Source organism: Lycorma delicatula, chromosome 9, assembly GCF_047948215.1.
Source record: "Lycorma delicatula isolate Av1 chromosome 9, ASM4794821v1, whole genome shotgun sequence".
NCBI classification, from domain to species: domain Eukaryota; kingdom Metazoa; phylum Arthropoda; class Insecta; order Hemiptera; family Fulgoridae; genus Lycorma; species Lycorma delicatula.
This window is the reverse complement of record NC_134463.1, coordinates 122,698,863-122,716,612: the sequence shown is the minus strand read 5'-3', so window position 1 is coordinate 122,716,612 and position 17,750 is coordinate 122,698,863.

Sequence of the window (17,750 nt, the reverse complement as noted above, 5' to 3'; positions counted from 1 at the left end):
CATTATCGGCCGCTGCCGTTAATCGTGGCCGCTCCGCTTTCTGTTTGCACCAAAGAAGAGCGACGTTCAGCGATCCTTTTTTTGTGGTCGGAAGGTGTATCAGGGGCCAAAATTCATCGAAGATTTTCGGTACAGTACGGAAACAGTGTTTTGCCTCAACACACTGTTTGTCTACGAACGGATTGAAAAATTAAAAAACGGTCGCACAAGTGATACGCACGTCGAAGGAGCCGAACGACCGTTTACCGCCACAAATGAGGAAAACATTGAGCGTGCACGTGACGTTGTTTGCTTAGACAGACGAGTAACTACTGATGAAGTGACATCGTCTACAAATTAGTTACGGTTCTGCTTAAGAAATCATCCACAACAGGTTACCGGCTCGTCCTCCGTATAGTCCTGATCTTGCCCCTTGTTTGGTACACTCAAAGAGGTATTAAGGGGCCGTGGATTTACGTCGGACGATACAATGAAAGAAGCGGTGCATTCCTGGCTCGCAGCTCAACCGAAAACCTTCTTTTACGAGGGCATCAGGAAGCTTGTGCAACGATGGACCAACTGCGTTGAAATGCAAGGAGACTATATTGAAAAATGATGTACATGTAAGTTTCCTGTTTGTATTGCAATGAAATTTATAAGTACATTGCGGATATTAATTGACTTAGCGTCGTATTTAGGCATGGAGTTGTATGTAGAAAAAGGTTTTATATTGAAATACAAATTTTTCAGATTTTATCAATTGAATTGAAATGGTGTTAACAGAATATTGACCGGGGAATAAAAGAAGACAACCTTCAATTATTTAATATTACTACAAACTGCTGTTCAAAGTAACAATATTTTGTTATTAAGCTTAAAACTTTTTAGAATAAAATAACACGACTGGTACACAGTTTACCAAACAACTTTTTGGTAAATGATTTATAGCGTGTGAAAATGCCATGCCTGACCGGGATTCGAACCCGGGATCTCAGGATGAAAGGCCGAGATGCTACCACTCGCACCACGGAGGCCGGCTTTACCTAACAACTTAAGTTTAACTTACTACTATATCAACGTAATAAAAATTCGGTTTATGCGCTCAAAAATAAGAATGTTAATGTGCAATTGTGCATACAGATGAGTTATTTCTGTTTAAGAACACAGTTTAATCCGAAAGCCAAATCGTAGTATATGAAAAGAGTGTTTATTTATCGGTTTTTCTAAACGATTCCCTCATGTTTTATAAATAGACGATTATCTTAATATCTAAATACAGTATATACCGTGTATTGCTGAAAAAAGTCAGTAACGTCATTGTTTGGAAAGTTTAATATAGTTCAAGGTCCACCCTCCTTCAACAGATTTATTCACCTCTTAATTTCATATCCGATATAAAAGCTTTTTAGCAATTATTTTAGAACAAGCTATTTTATTTACGTAAAATTGAAATAGCCATTTTTATACTTTATCAGGAACTTTTCTTTACTTTACTTTATTAGTAAAAATATATATATATAAGTACATAAGTAAGTTATAAGTATATATAAGTTCTAGATATACTTCGATACATTTTGTAGAAATGTAGCACAACAAAAAAGATTCGTTAAATATTTTGTTTAAACCAAGATAACATAAATAGTCTTCGGAAATCACCGTTAGTCACTGTACGCAGTTACATCTTGAGCATTAATTTCTTCTGCAGTGTCAAGGCCGGTCTACAATAAACGAACGAGCGTGAACGAAAGCGACCTTGAAATTTTTTTTTTAATGTTTTTTAAACTAAACGTTCGTTTATTTATTTTTTTTTTTGTCTTCAGTCATTTGACTGGTTTGATGCAGCTCTCAAAGATTCCCTACCCTATCTACTGCTAGTCGTTTCATTTCAGTATACCTTCTACATCCTACATCCCTAACAATTTGTTTTACATATTCCAAACGTGGCCTGCCTACACAATTTTTCCCTTCTACCTGTCCTTCCAATATTAAAGCGACTATTCCAGGATGACTTAGTATGTGACCTATAAGTATGTCTTTTCTTTTAACTATATTTTTCCAAATGCTTCTTTCTTCATCTATTTGCCGCAAAACCTCTTCATTTGTCACTTTATCCACCCATCTGATTTTTAACATTCTCCTATAGCACCGCATTTCAAAAGCTTCTAATCTTTTCTTCTCAGATACTCCGATCGTCCAAGTTTCACTTCCATATAAAGCGACACTCCAAACATACACTTTCAAAAATCTTTTCCGGACATTTAAATTAATTTTTGATGTAAACAAATTATATTTCTGACTGAAGGCTCGTTTCGCTTGTGCTATTCGGAATTTTATATCGCTCCTGCTTCGTCCATCTTTAGTAATTCTACTTCCCAAATAACAAAATTCTTCTACCTCCATAATCTTTTTTCCTCCTATTTTCACATTCAGCGGTCCATCTTTGTTATTTCTACTACATTTCATTACTTTTGTTTTCTTCTTGTTTATTTTCATGCGATATTTCTTGCGTAGGACTTCGTTTATTTAAACAAACGTTTTTTAAAAAATCAATATTATCAAGTGTAATTTATTTATCAGATTTTTGTAGACATTTTCTTTTGAAAATATTTTTGTATTTCTGATGAATTAAGAGGAAGTACTTACTCGGTTTTCAGAAGTTAATTATTACAACCGTTAGATCATTAGGTTAAAAGTTGAAGTCATCAGATAAAAAAGGCTGATTCCATCCACTGGCAGCACCTCTTTCACCGGATCATATCAAGGATGGCTTTTCACCTTCCGACATCATCGGCATAGATGGCAAGATTATACCTATATCCAAGAACTGAAATCGGAGAACGTATCTACGATAACAAAAAGGGATGATCAGCGAGTAAGGACAATACATCCTTGGAGGAACCGCAAAACAGAGAAACAATCTTCTTCACAATCCCTTGGAAGATGAATTTTTTTTCCTCAAAAAAAGTAAAGTAGATATACTGAACCACGATTTCGAATCGATTGACTTAAAGATGCGGTTATAAAAAGTGCTTTTCTCCCAGAAATTAAAGTCTCTCGATAACGGATGGAATGCCGCTAAAGGAACAATCTATCTCATCCCTGGAATTGCGTGGCATTTGTGAATATCCAACCGAACTATATACCTTTCCTCTCGGGAGATCGGATATGAATATTAGTAACTTAAAGCTGCGTAACAAATTCTGTTATATGTTTTATTAGGTAAAAATTAATATGTTACATTAACGAAATTTAGATGCTTATTTTGTTTTGTTACTTATAACGATCCTGTATGTAACAACGGTAATTAGCAAGTAATTAGCGTCTGTGTGTCTTCGCGTAACGACGTTATCGGCGTAGTAGCTGCATATGGCGTTCCACATACGGCAAAAAAAGGTAGCAGCTCAACGGTTGAACCGATTTAGATGTATTACCCTGCGCTGGAATCCTTACGTAATCGGGATTGTAATAGGCGGTTGTATGTATATATACAGAGTGTCCCATATAAAACGCAACACAACCTTATATTGGTAGGTATTGAAATAATAAAAAGGCATGTGTAAATGTAAATGTAATTTTTATTATTACCATCCATTACCTTACATTTACAGTAAATGTTGGAAGTGGCCGCCATCTTCTTGAATGCAAACTTCAATTCTTTTTACAGCGTTTCTTGCAACTTTTTTCAAAGTTTGTGGCCGGATATTTAATACAGCTTGTTCAATATTGACTTTCGATCGTTCAAGTGTTCGTGGTTTGTTGCTGTAGGCTTTTTCTTTGAGGTAACTCCGTAGAAAAAAATCCGCCGCAGTCAAATCTGGAGATCTTGGTGGCCACAAGCCTCGACCGATAACACGATTACCAAAGAATTCCTCGACGAAATCAGAAGTTGAACCTGCGTAGTGCGATGTCGCACCGTCATGTTGTAGCCAGCAGTGTCTGTCTTCCTCTTCCAAGAGTGCGATGAACCGAAATAAGATATGATTTCACTGAATGTTCAATTTTGTATAAGAATGAAAGAGAAAAGTGGCAGTTTAAGAATAAAATCGAGCAGCAGCTATTGACTTGTATGGAATTTAATGAGGATGAGTAAGAACTATTTGCTTAAGAAAGTTTTTGAATGACAACCTGCAGAAAGAAGATGGAGAGATCATTCAAGAATTGCAATGGAAGATAAGAGTGTGAAAAATGACATGTAATACTGTAATCACATATTATATGCATTTAATTTATATGAGAAAATTCTCAAAAACTTTTTGCTATTGTGGCGCATGTTCCATTTTTCGGATATTTTATGTTAAAAAATAGTTCTGTAATTTCTTGGCAGACCAACAAGACTACAACTAAGAACAATTGTAGATTGTTCAAGATATAGAATTCTATCTTACAGCATAGATAAACAGTTTTTTAAATATTAAAATAACGAACCGTATTTTCTTATATTGTAATGTATTAAATTAAGCCTTAGTGAATTAAAAAGAATAAAACTAAGGATTTATCTTACCTATATAGTGATAATGTACTGTCGGTAGAAACATCCACAACTTCAGCTCGTTCACTAGTTTTCACATATTTTCAAATTTACCGGCAGAAGGCAAACAGTTGAAAGAAATTTTAAAAATCGTAAGTTCGTCTGTGGACTAAAGATAACAATTTTCTCCATTAAGGAATTTATTGATAAATGATCCAGGAACAACACAATTCCGACGCATTTATCCGTATAAAAAGAAACAAAATGTATTCAAAATAAAATTAATAACTGTTAAGAGAAATTAAAAATCAATATGCCATTTATTAACTCAAATCTTATTGAAAATGTCTGGACAGATAAATAGAATAATTTTATCATATCAGTACTACGATAAATATTTCAACAGAATAATTGTTTTCATTTAAAATTAATTACTCTTATTTGTATTTATGAACATAAAAATTACAAACCTGTATAAAGAGAATAGCATTTATAGATAACGTTAAATATCTTAGAAATAAAATCTGTAAACTAAGACAAGAAAGCGCTTACATTATTTTTTTCTTTTCTAATTCTCATTTGTCATGAAAGTAATCTTCATAATTTCTCACATCTTCTAAGTTCATCTTTTTAGTCAGCTGCATTTAATTAAAAACAGAGTTTCTTCATCTGTGTTTCACCTGAAAATGTAAAAAACCTATTCAGAAAAACACGCGCTATTTTGTGAATAGTAAGTGGAAATTCTCCTCCCCCATTAAACTACGCCACTCACTAAGTCTCAAAAGTCTCCCTGGACAAGCCAGGACAAGCCACACTTCAACAACAAGGGAGGATGATACCCTAACCAAAAATGATACCCTAAACCTAACCTGTTACCCCCAATCATCCAATCAATCCTCTTCCTTTTTTTTCCAGATCCCCAACTAAGCTAGTTAGCAATTACATTTCCATAAACTTTATTGGTTATGTATATGAAATTGCTACCTAATAATTTTCACCTACACAATCGCGTCTACTAATCCTATCTCCTGTACTCTCTACTAATCCTATACTCTAAAATACCCTATTCCCTGTAAAATACCCTATTTTTATTTTTTTATTTTTTGTCTTTTTTGACTGGTTTGATGCACCTCTCCAACATTCCCTACCCTATCTACTGCTAGTCGTTTCATTTCAGTATACCCTCTACTTCCTACATCCCTAACAATTTGTTTTACATATTCCAAACGTGGCCTGCCTACACAATTTTGCCCTTCTACCTGTCCTTCCAATATTAAAGCGACTATTCCAGGATGCCTTAGTATGTGGCCAATAAGTCTGTCTCTTCTTTTAACTATATTTTTCCAAATGCTTCTTTCTTTATCTATTTGCCGCAATACCTCTTCATTTGTCACTTTATCCACCCGTCTGATTTTTAACATTCTCCTATAGCACCGCATTTCAAAAGCTTCTAATCTTTTCTTCTCAGATACTCCGATCGTCCAAGTTTCACTTCCATATAAAGCGACACTTCATAACATACACTTTCAAAAATCTTTTCCTGACATTTAAATTAATTTTTGATGTAAACAAATTATATTTCTTACTGAAGGCTCGTTTCGCTTGTGCTATTCCGCATTTTATATCGCTCCTGCTTCGTTCATCTTTAGTAATTCTACTTCCCAAATAACAAAATTCTTCTCCCTCCATAATCTTTTCTCCTTCTATTTTCACATTCAGCGGTCCATCTTTGTTATTTCTACTACATTTCATTACTTTTGTTTTCTTCTTGTTTATTTTCACGCGATAGTTCTTGCGTAGGACTTCATCTATGTCGTTCATTGTTTCTTCTAAATCCTTTTTACTCTCGGCTAGAATTACTATATCATCAGCAAATCGTAGCGTCTTTATCTTTTCACCTTGTACTGTTACTCCTAATCTAAATTGTTCTTTAACATCATTAACTGCTAGTTCCATGTAAAGATTAAGAAGTAACGGAGATAGGGAACATAATTGTTGGACTCCCTTTCTTATTACGGCTTCTTTCTTATGTTCTTCAATTGTTACTGTTGCTGTTTGGTTCCTGTACATGTTAGCAATTGTTCTTCTATCTCTGTATTTGAACCCTAATTTTTTTAAAATGCTGAAAATTTTATTCCAGTCTACGTTATCGAAAGCCTTTTCTAGGTCTATAAACGCCAAGTATGTTGGTTTGTTTTCTTTAATCTTCCTTCTACTATTAATCTGAGGCCTAAAATTGCTTCCCTTGTCCCTATAGATTTCCTGAAACCATATTGGTCTTCTAACACTTCTTCCACTCTCCTCTCAATTCTTCTGTATAGAATTCTAGTTAAGATTTTTGATGCATGACTAGTTAAACTAATAGCTACTCTGTATCCCTGACCACTCAAGCCCCGTATTACCTCTCGAAAATATCTAGCCCCTTTCTAAGTGTTTAAATGCCCACTATTCACTGTTATAAACATCTCTTGTATTCTACGTTTCTATTTCTCTCTCTTCATTCACTCGTTCCATTTTTCCTTTTTTCTAATGTTTGGTTCTTCCGATTCTGTTTTGCATCTGCAACATAAAATTAATATCCAGATGTAAGTTTCATATATATTACTACTTACAAGGATACAATTTAGTAAAAAAAGGGTGTGCGTATAAGCTATTGTGTACCTGTATATAAAGCAGAATTACATGCAAATGTAATGACAATGTTGTGTATAACAGTTTACATAATATAGTGTTATTCTAACAACACTGTAAATTGCACGTTAGCAAAATTAATGCTTTTGTTTGAATTACAAATATGCAATAATAAATCTTAATAATTATAATTTATAGTATTCCAAGTCTTTAGCCAAATTTACTTGTTGATTTTTTTTTTTTAACAAACAAACAGAATATTTAGATTGGAAATAATACATCTGATGTCAATTACACAAACTACTTCTAATTATTAAGTTTGTTATTTTCGAACGCTTTTAATTCTTCATTGAATCTTTGAATTTACAAATTTTCTAAAGTCGAGTAATTTTATTGTTAAGGACCTCATTAATGCAGGAATGAATTTTAACTTTTTTATTTATTTATCCTAATTTTTTTTACTTCAAAAGTGATTTTTTTCTGAACTTTGTTTATTTTGGGTTTATTTTTATTTAATGTTTATTTGTTTTAAAGTAGGATAGTCTGCAGATCCATAAATCAGTTCTAAAATCTAAAGAGTGTCGTCATTGGTTTTCCTTATTTTTACTGCGTAAAACAAAAAAGTACCGGATAAAAATTGTATTGCTACAACTTCAGCTGAAACTCCAGTGAATAAGAATATTATAACATTTCACGTGTTTAAATTAAATTAATTATTATGGTGTTTAAATACAATTGTTTTGATCTATAAAATGTATTTTTATGTTCTGATCGGTTTAAAAGTTTATTTGAATTAAAATCTTCTGTTACATTTTAATTCAATTCAGTTCACAAAAATAAAAATTTAGACAATATATTTACATTATAATTTTTTTTTCGTTTTTCACGCGTAGTTTATAAATTCAATAATAAATCATTTTAGCACTATAATTTGATAAGCACTTATTGCTTATATAAAAAAAAATCATTGAATCTTTTTGGTTGTAGGTTATACAACTTAGCCTTTAATTAGGAAAAATTTTAAAACAGTAATTGTATAGTATGTGGTAACCATGTTCAATTTTTTTCATACTTTATAACGTATACACACATATATATATATATATATATATGTAGCTTTTGTTTTAAAAATATTCTTTAACAAATATCTTGCATTTTTAATCAAAACGTTAAACAATATATATAGTACAATTTTTCATGTTAATTAGTTTACACTATAAAGTTTTAAAGTTATACAAAAATAAATGAGATGGGATGATTGTCTTTACTTACATTAATATCAAAGGACAGATGAAAAAAGTCTTGTAAAATACAGAAAAAATATAAAAATGTTATAACTTACCATATGTTGAATGTTTTTGAGTAAAAATAAGAGTAACATATATTATTATTTTCTATTCTTATTAATAAAGACTAAAAATAATATCTATTTATCTGTCCAGTTACTCTTCAATAAGATATAATACTGAAATTTTCCTTATGGATATTAATTGTAATTTTAGTTCAGATTATTTCTCTTTTATACTTGACATTTCCCTCTTACTCCTTTTTCTTTATAACTGCATTTCTGATTTTTTTTAGATTTTAATCATTATTGTAGAAATTCAATTTGTTCTCAAGAGCGTATATTATTTCCATTTTAATATGTCTAACACAACAATATTTAATTAAATTCATTTATATTTATGTAGTTAATTCGCTAACATTAATTTTCATCAATTATGGTAAGCATTTTTTAACTATCTTTATGTAAATGAAAAACACGTTTGAATGAATTAAAATTATTTAAATAAAATGAGAATCAGTTGTTTGGTTGCTAGGATACTGATTTCAAAATAAAAATTACTATGCATTCAGCTAATTATTAAAAAAAACTATGCCAAACAACATTTTATAAAGATTAAATTTCAGTAAGTTACAAGTTGAATAAAATATAATTTTCAACCTTCCTGATGGAGTGATAGTATCTTTCTTTAAAAAAAATTAAAAAAATTCATCTGGAAGGTCCCAGGTTTGAATCCCAGCCAGGTAATGCATTTTTTAACGTCCTATAAAAGTTCCGTCTCATATTCCCCCACACAAGCTCCAAACCAGGTTGATGATTAATTTATCATAATAAATCTATAAAATAATCATCAATCTCCCACCCCTAAAAAAAGAAGATACGTATATATATATATATATATTTAAATAAATTGAAAAGATTTGAAAATAAAATTATACAATATACAAAATAGTCACCCGCCACCCGCAGGCTCTTTAATTATCCTATATTAAAGAGCAGTGTTGTTTTTTTAGAAGTCGTATTTTTGAATTTTTAATATTTATGCCATATGTAGACTGACACACTCGGCTGCTGCTAGAATAACGTCCTTCGCAAAGATACCCATATTAACTAGTTAAAAACATCTACGGCCGCGTGAAATATTTATATAAAGCAAAATAAGAACTTAAATCCTGTTACGTATAACATGTTAAATGTTTACATACAACAGAATTTGTTACGTATTTTAAACGCAGCTTTATACTTAAGTTTTAGTAGCACGGTTCCAATATTTGGCTTTGTTTCTAATGAATTTAGGATCAGAAAAGTTAAATGTCATTAATCGGTCGAAAAGCTGATATTTTTAGATAAGCTCTTCCTCCTGGCCCTATAGATAAGGTTGCAACGGTACGTAGAATTAAAAGTGGTTCTGTTATTTTGCTTCCGTAAAAATAATGTAAACACAGCATTTTTTTTTGTCTTCAGTCATTTGACTGGTTTGATGAAGCTCTCCAAGATTCCCTATCTAGAAACACAGCATTAAAGCATTATATTATGATTTTTCTTAATTGAAGGATAAATTTAATCGTTTCTACTATAAAGGGAGTAGTTAAAAAAAGCTACGAGAGATTTTTGTTTTACTGAAATTGATTTTGCCAAATTTAACTTAAGAAGGCGACGTATAATTTACCTTAAGAGTAGGCGCATTGAATACAATTCGGATATAGTGAAATTCTTGCCCGGGCCATTATAAAAAAAAATATTTCATCTATGACTACGCTGTTGACTTAAATAAATAATAATTAAATAAATAATGAATAAAATTACAATTTATTTCTACACGGTACGTATTAGAATAATTATTTGTGTTTTATAAATATCTTGACAGATAACGGTACATCTCGGGTTACTTCGCTTGAAAATAAAATAAAATGGAGTTAACGATAACATAGTACAAAGAATGCCAGATGCCGAAGGTGACTCATGAATTTTGTCGTTCGTCGTGCATCGACTACGGTTGTAAAAACCGGTTATCCTTAACCTAGCCTCGACAACATAATCGTTCAAGCGCTTGTTTACGTGCAAACGCGTGTGAAAGTTATCCGTACAAGACCGTACCTGTCCCGGTCTTGTGATCTATATACAGACCGAGATAACTTCGGTTATCTGAAAACGTTTCAGGCGAGATGTATTTCTGTTTAGGGAGCTTTGTCGTCAAGCGAACGGATCTGAAAAAAAGAGAAAAATGGAGGGGGAGTTTCCCTGTCGTAGTAATGTTAACCGGCTGGAGACGATTTAGTAGTAGTGGTTTGCCAGTGGTAGGGATGTAAAAAGAAGTAAAATAAAGAGCGAAGCCTCGCACGGACATGTTTCAACCTGCGCGTTCGTTTTGTCTGTCTCTTTTTATTGTACACGTCTCGAATCTCTTACCGCGTACCCATGACAAGAGCAACAACCTTGGAGAAACTTGGCAGTGTGTCTTGTTATGTTTGTGAGATACCATTAAGAGTACCGACAGAATAATTCCCCCCCAGATGTACCTCTCGTGGAACTAACCTACAGCGCACCTCTCGTTTATGTGTTTGTTTGTCTATCGGTTTGACACAGTACAACGTAGCCTCGATTAATTTTTATTAACTCGTATAATATACAATCTCCTTGAAACTTTGTTTTTATATCGTGCCATTCAACTTTTAACTTATATTTAATACAAATAATATTCTGGCCTTTACGGTTGAAATGATTAATTTAACAACTAATAATAGGTGTATGCATTATTTTAATCTCATTGTTTATCCGATTACTGTGAAACAGTTTCAAATTTGTTAATTTCTAAATAGTAATTGAACGAGTAGATAAGCTACTTTAGCTACTCGATTTAACAGCACGAATTCCTCCAACCATCAAAAGAAAAGTAAAACAAAGCAGCAAAAAGAAAAATAATACGGAAAAATGTGACACGAATAAAAAATATTCGTGCTGCGAATATTTCAGTTTTCAATTTTTTTTGAAACTGTCTATCGAACCAGAAAAGTTAGTGTATTTCAGCGGGTGTAATCTTTGATAAAAATAAAAAATGTCGGCCAAATGAATAAAAAAAATCCCTGATGAACATACAGGCCTATTTAAAAAATGTTTACCGTCGTGTTTATTACTGTCACGATCTCTATTGAGGATCTCTGATCGATGACATAATTGAACCTCACGATTTATAATGTATTATCAGTTTTTTGTCGTGTAGATTTTGTTAAGTAGCTTTATATATTCCATCCTCTAATATAATCAAAAAGTTAAAATTTATAACGTAAAATTAGAACCGTTTGGAAGTTAAAACAAGCTAAGTTTCTATTCTCTGTTTTGAAAGTTCGTATACATTTTTTGGCTATCGATACACAGGTACTAAGATTAAAGAAATTCTATATTATATGTAGGCTTATTTTCTACCTAGCTGAACATAATTATATCTCTTCTCCGGTCTTTTAGCAACTTTACTTCCCTTCAATCCTTACTTACACGCTTCCTTCGTCAGTATCGTTTTCATCATTTGTTTGTCGTTGGCCTTCCGTTTTAATTTATTATATGCGAGTAATTCTGAGATTTACCTGATCAAACTTAAGCGTATTCTTTACGTCCTGAGTTGTGATGAATGATATATTTCTTATTTTCTAACGTGTACGTTGCAATCTGTTCAACTAGTGAACGATAAGTACTCCCTCCCAAGGCCCAATGAAATGAGAATGATATATATATGACGAGTGAATGAAATGCAGTCATGTACAGACTCAGACCGACCATTCCTGAGACGTGTGATTAATTGAATCCCAACCTCCAAAGAACAACGGTATCTACAGCTAGTATTCAATTTCGTATAAAAGGAATTAATTTTTACTACAATTTGAAGTCAAAACCTTCGAATTCGAAAATCAGCTATTAAACAACTGATCTGCGATATAACAACTAGACGATCCGTATAATGGGTATAACGATTAACATTATACAATCCAAATAATGGGGATCGAACAAAGTTTGCTCGATGGAAAAACAATCATCGATAGATAATGAATTATGTAAATACCGTAAATGAAGACATTAAACAGTGAATAACTACTTTAAAATTAATATTATTTCTTCAAATTATTATTATAGCTGACAACTGATAATTCTTTACATTAATCGTTTAGGCCGTATAATTTATGCGGTTAAAATGAGATAATTCATTATCTTAGAAAAGAAAGAAAGAAATATTTGAAAAAAAAATGTATTTCCGTCCTAAGCGTAAACCATTATTTTTAACTATGAACCGCGGACATATTATTTTATTCTTTTAATTTAACGGAAGTTTCTTGTACCGGTATTAAAATGTTGTCGCTACAACCGGATATTCTTTATCATTCTGTGGTTTTCCTTTTCTTCGATCAATTCCCTGGAAAGTTATTTTTGACGGATTACGTAAATGACATCACGGTATCGAAGACTTTTTCGTTTTTTAGGGACTCTCATGATCATCCTAACACCTGTAAAGGAAGACGTCAATCTTGTGACGATTCCAGTCGCCAACCGTCCCTTCCGTTCCTAACCCTGACTGGTTTTACCGGAGATCATTTCATTGATCCTTTAAACCCGATAACACAACACGGACATCAGTTTGGCTCTCGTCAACATGCCACCGATGCAAATGCCTCTCTAGACATTTCCATCAGTGTTTTAACTCTACTTTGCTATGGCCTTCGCTGTAGGCTTCATCCAACATATTATCGCTTGTGTACTCTAATTTGTAGCCCTTTCAACTAATTAACCGTTTTATGAAAGCCGTTTCATCTCCGCGCCTTGCTCTTACACCGAAAGTAATCGTTCGTCAAATAAACTTCAAAATTAGACTGCATTAACAAATATATAAATTAATTTTCAATTTAAGTGTATAGATATTTAATATTCTATTCTCTTACGTGTTAGATTGTTCATCATCTTAATCCTGTAGGGGAAGACACTCACCATGTGACTGTTTCGGTCGCCATAAGTGACGACGAATGCCACAAGTGACATTCCCATCCCGTGCACTACTTACTATCATGAACTCATCCGGAAAATTTCCATCCGGTTTTGTGGGTTCCTTTAGTGTCAAAACGTCAAGATCCGGTGAAAACCGCATATGGCCAAATCGGACCGATTAAAATACTTTCCCTTCTAGAGCTATCTAGACGGGAAAGTAATATCAAAAGGCATTAATTAACATACCCAGCAGTTTGAATTTATACGATAAAAATTAGAAGAATAAAAATTTAAACAAAAATTTAAGTATTTGTATTTTTTTTAACCGTAAGAGAAAAATAGGTTGTTTTTAGCGATTGACTTGTAAAGTTAGGAATTAATAAAAATAAAAATTTTTGTAATGTATTTTATCGAAATTATTTCCACGAATTGTTTTTTTTTCTTCGTGGACCCAGTTATGTAAAAAATCATTCTTTTATAATATTTTCTTAAAAATATTTTTTCACAACAATTCGGTAAAAAAAATATATTTTTGAGGTATAACAAAAACAGGTACTTAGGTATATACGCCACCGCAGCTACAGCTTTATTTAAAAACAAAGTAGTCAATCGGATTTCGGTGGAAAATGAACAGTCTCTTTATTAATTTTAATAAATGGTTATTTATATTTATTTATTTTATAAATATAATTTAACCAAACTTAACCTACGTTCGCTTCGCTCGCTAACCTTGACTAATTAACACCGTAATTTTTTGAGTATTTATTTAATAAATTCAGTAATTATTGCAATTATTTATTATTTAAATAATCAAAACACTCCTGTTAATTAGTCAAGGTTAGCGAGCGTAGGTTAAGTTTGGTTAAATTATATTTATAAAATAAATAAATATAAATAATCATTTATTAAAATTAATAAAGAGATTGTTTTGAATCTATCTTAAACTCTATATCGGCCCATTTTCACCGAAATCCGATTGACTACTTTGTTTTTAAATAAAGCTGTAGCTTCGATGGCGTTAATACGTAAGTACCCAAAAACATTAAGTTTCTGAATAAGATTATAAAATATTCGCGGATTTATTATAAATGTCAAATATATATGTTTCTCTGATTAGATAATACTTTACATGTTTTATAAGCTTTATTTGAACTGAAGCAAATATTTCTAGGAATTGTATTCAGATTAAAATTAACCAATTTCTAATTACTCGTATTCTTATGCTAATAACTGAATAATTTAAAACTTTTTTTTTTAGAAATGTCTAAAGTTTATTATCTCCATTACAATATAAATTAATTTATTATTATTTACTTTGTTATTCAAAATATTATTGCCGTTTGATGATTCACGTGTTGAACGATGAACCTGGTAGTGACAGTGATAAACTTCTAGTTCGCTGTTTGTATAAAAAGAGGCACCGCTCGGGTGCCTCTGTGACGATGACTTGAGGGGCTAATCTACGACTTTGATTACAGATTACATTCGCCGTGAGATTTTTTTAAACATTCGTTTTCCTATTTTATATACGTATAAAACAATTTTTTTCTCCAACCGCCGATTATCGGATGTGTTGCGCTAATAAACATTTCTTTCTTTTTGTATTTTAAAAATTTGTTGCTTATTCAACACTATATTTCACTTTTTGTTTTATTATTACGCCAGATATTCTAATCGTCTGTTTTAAAGAAGTAAAAAAATTCCCGTCCTTGCCGAGAATAAAATCTGGAACGATATAAATATATGCAACGAGATAATGAACAAATCCCGATTCCATAATGCCCTAATAAAGTTTAATTTTTTAAATATTTTGGAAAAAGCTTTATTACTTTTTTTTTGTCTTAACTCGTCTTGATTTTGAAGTTCAATGAACTTCCTCTTCCCACCTCAATAGCATTCTAACGCCTTCATTTTCCCTTTTCACTCACGTTTTACCGCCCTAACATTTTACTGAAAACAGTAAACAGTTTTTTTTCTTCTGAAAAGCTAATCCCAACTACGAATGTCAACGTAGCGTAAAATAAGCCGTAAAACTTTACGTATAATTACGCGAACATTTCACTTTATTAACTTATCGAGAGTTAGGTAGAGTCGATGTACCGGTTAGACGGTTACAAATAAAACACTATAAAACACCACCTCAGAATTTTTTTCTGATCTAGTGTAAAATACGAATGAATTTTTGTTCTGTAATTACAGTACACTGTAATTACAGTGATTGAATTTATAAAATATAAAAATTTGTAATGTTTGTTTCAGTACAGAAGTCGAGCCTGTCCGGTCGAGTTTCTTAACATCAACAGAACCCTAAGAGATAAAGATTATTTAGGAAGTAGAATTAATAAAGATGGACGAAGCAGGAGCGTTATAAAATGCCGGAATAACACAGACGAAACGAACTTTCAGTCAGAAATACAATTTGTTTACACCAAAAATTAATTTAAAGGTCAGGAGAAAGATTTTTGAAAGTATATGTTTGGAGCGTAGCTTTACATGGAAGTGAAACTTGGACGATGGGAGTACCCGAGAAGAAAAGATTAGAAGCTTTTAAAATGCGGTGCTATAGGGGAATGTTAAAAATCAGTTGGGTAGATAAAGTGACAAATGAAGAGGTGTTGCGGCAAATCGATGAAGAAAGAAGCATTTTGAAAAATATATATAAAAGAAGAGACAGACTTATAGGCCACATATTAAGGCATCCTGGAATAGTCTCTTTAATATTGGACGGACAAGTAGAAGGGAAAAATTGTGCAGGCAGGCAACGTTTGAAATATGTAAAACAAGTTGTTAGGGATGTAGGATGTATATCGAGATGAAACGATTGGCACTAGATAGGGAATCTTGGAGAGCTGCATCAAACCAGTCAAATGACTGAAGACAAATCCACCATATTTTTATCCATCATATTTCACGTACTTTCTTGTTTAAACGATTTTTTCATCGATTTGTTTCCTCTGTTGACAAGATTAATTAATGAAAAGCTGCAATATTATAGGACAAAATTTGATAATACTAAAAATTTTTATCGTACCGTCTTATAAATCAAATCGACAAGGGTTCTATTCCCTGTCAGATTCTTCAATTTTCATCATCGTTTCATTAATTATTTTTTTCAATAATATAATTTTCGTCATTAAAATAGTAATCTCTAAAAGAAAAATTAAATAATAAGAATCAGAGATTATGATTACGAAAAATAATTTATTATGGTAAAAATATACAGACAAAAGAGAGCTATGACCGATGTACATTAGCGAGCTTCCATTAACAGAAAACGCGCAATTACCGTACTATAAATAACGTAGGATAATTTCAGACTGTCCACGGTCTACCCAGTTTTTTTTTCTTATTTCATACGTCTCGTTCGTGTATAAATAAATTAATAACTGCATCTCATTTTGCTTCTGCTTTTATCGCTTTTAAATAACATACATTCGATCAAAACAGTTAATAAATAAATCATTTCATTTATTTTTATCTTAAAATAATTAATAATTTTTTTCCTGTTTAACGATTAATTTCGCTGTATACATCATACTAGTCTCGTTGAATTTTGAATCTAATGAGTCACTTCATAATATCGTGCGTGAATTGTGTTTATTTTCAAATCATTTTTTATTATCCTTTTGGAATTTAATGTTATTTTTGAATATTTTTTTTCGAAAATTTTCTTCAAAAAATAAATTTATCTTTTTTGACTTTTCCATAAAAAAATAATTGGTAAATTATTCACTGCCTGAGGAAAGGTTCTTGATAACCGAGAAGGCAAGGCGCCCGGAACTAAAATTTTCTAGCGAAAGTTACTGTACATATAAATCTTAATCTCATTTTCATTTTTTAACACTTTCAGCACCATGTGCATAGTTATTATACACAGTAAGACTTTTATGTGGACCATGTGTATACATATTATACAAATGTGACCCAGTTCACCAGAGCAGCACTTAATCTTAAAAAATTTACCCTGGGCCCAAGCAAATTTTTTTCAAAAACAAGCAATATTGATATAAGTTAAGTTGTTTGATGTACTTAAAATTACATTTTAATCAATTTAAGTCCAGTTTTAATGCGTGTATAAAATATATACATGTGGTCTGTGGGGAAAAATTGGTAAATGGTCCACAAATATAGCAGGGTACTTGTAAATTTAAGAACATAAGTATACTGGTTTCTACAATATAATTATGTTTAATATTCTTCTCTAATGTAAAAATACAAAATCTGATACAACTAATGTTACAACGAATGACAAAGGCCAACTATCCTAAAGAGTTTTAAGTTTTGTTATGTCTATTACTTTCACTGTTTATAGTCTAAAGTTCATTGCTTCTCAAGAAAAACAAATTATTAGGATTATAAAATATTAAATAACAAGCAATATTATAGGCCTTTCTTTCTTTTAACTGTTTAGTCCCCGGT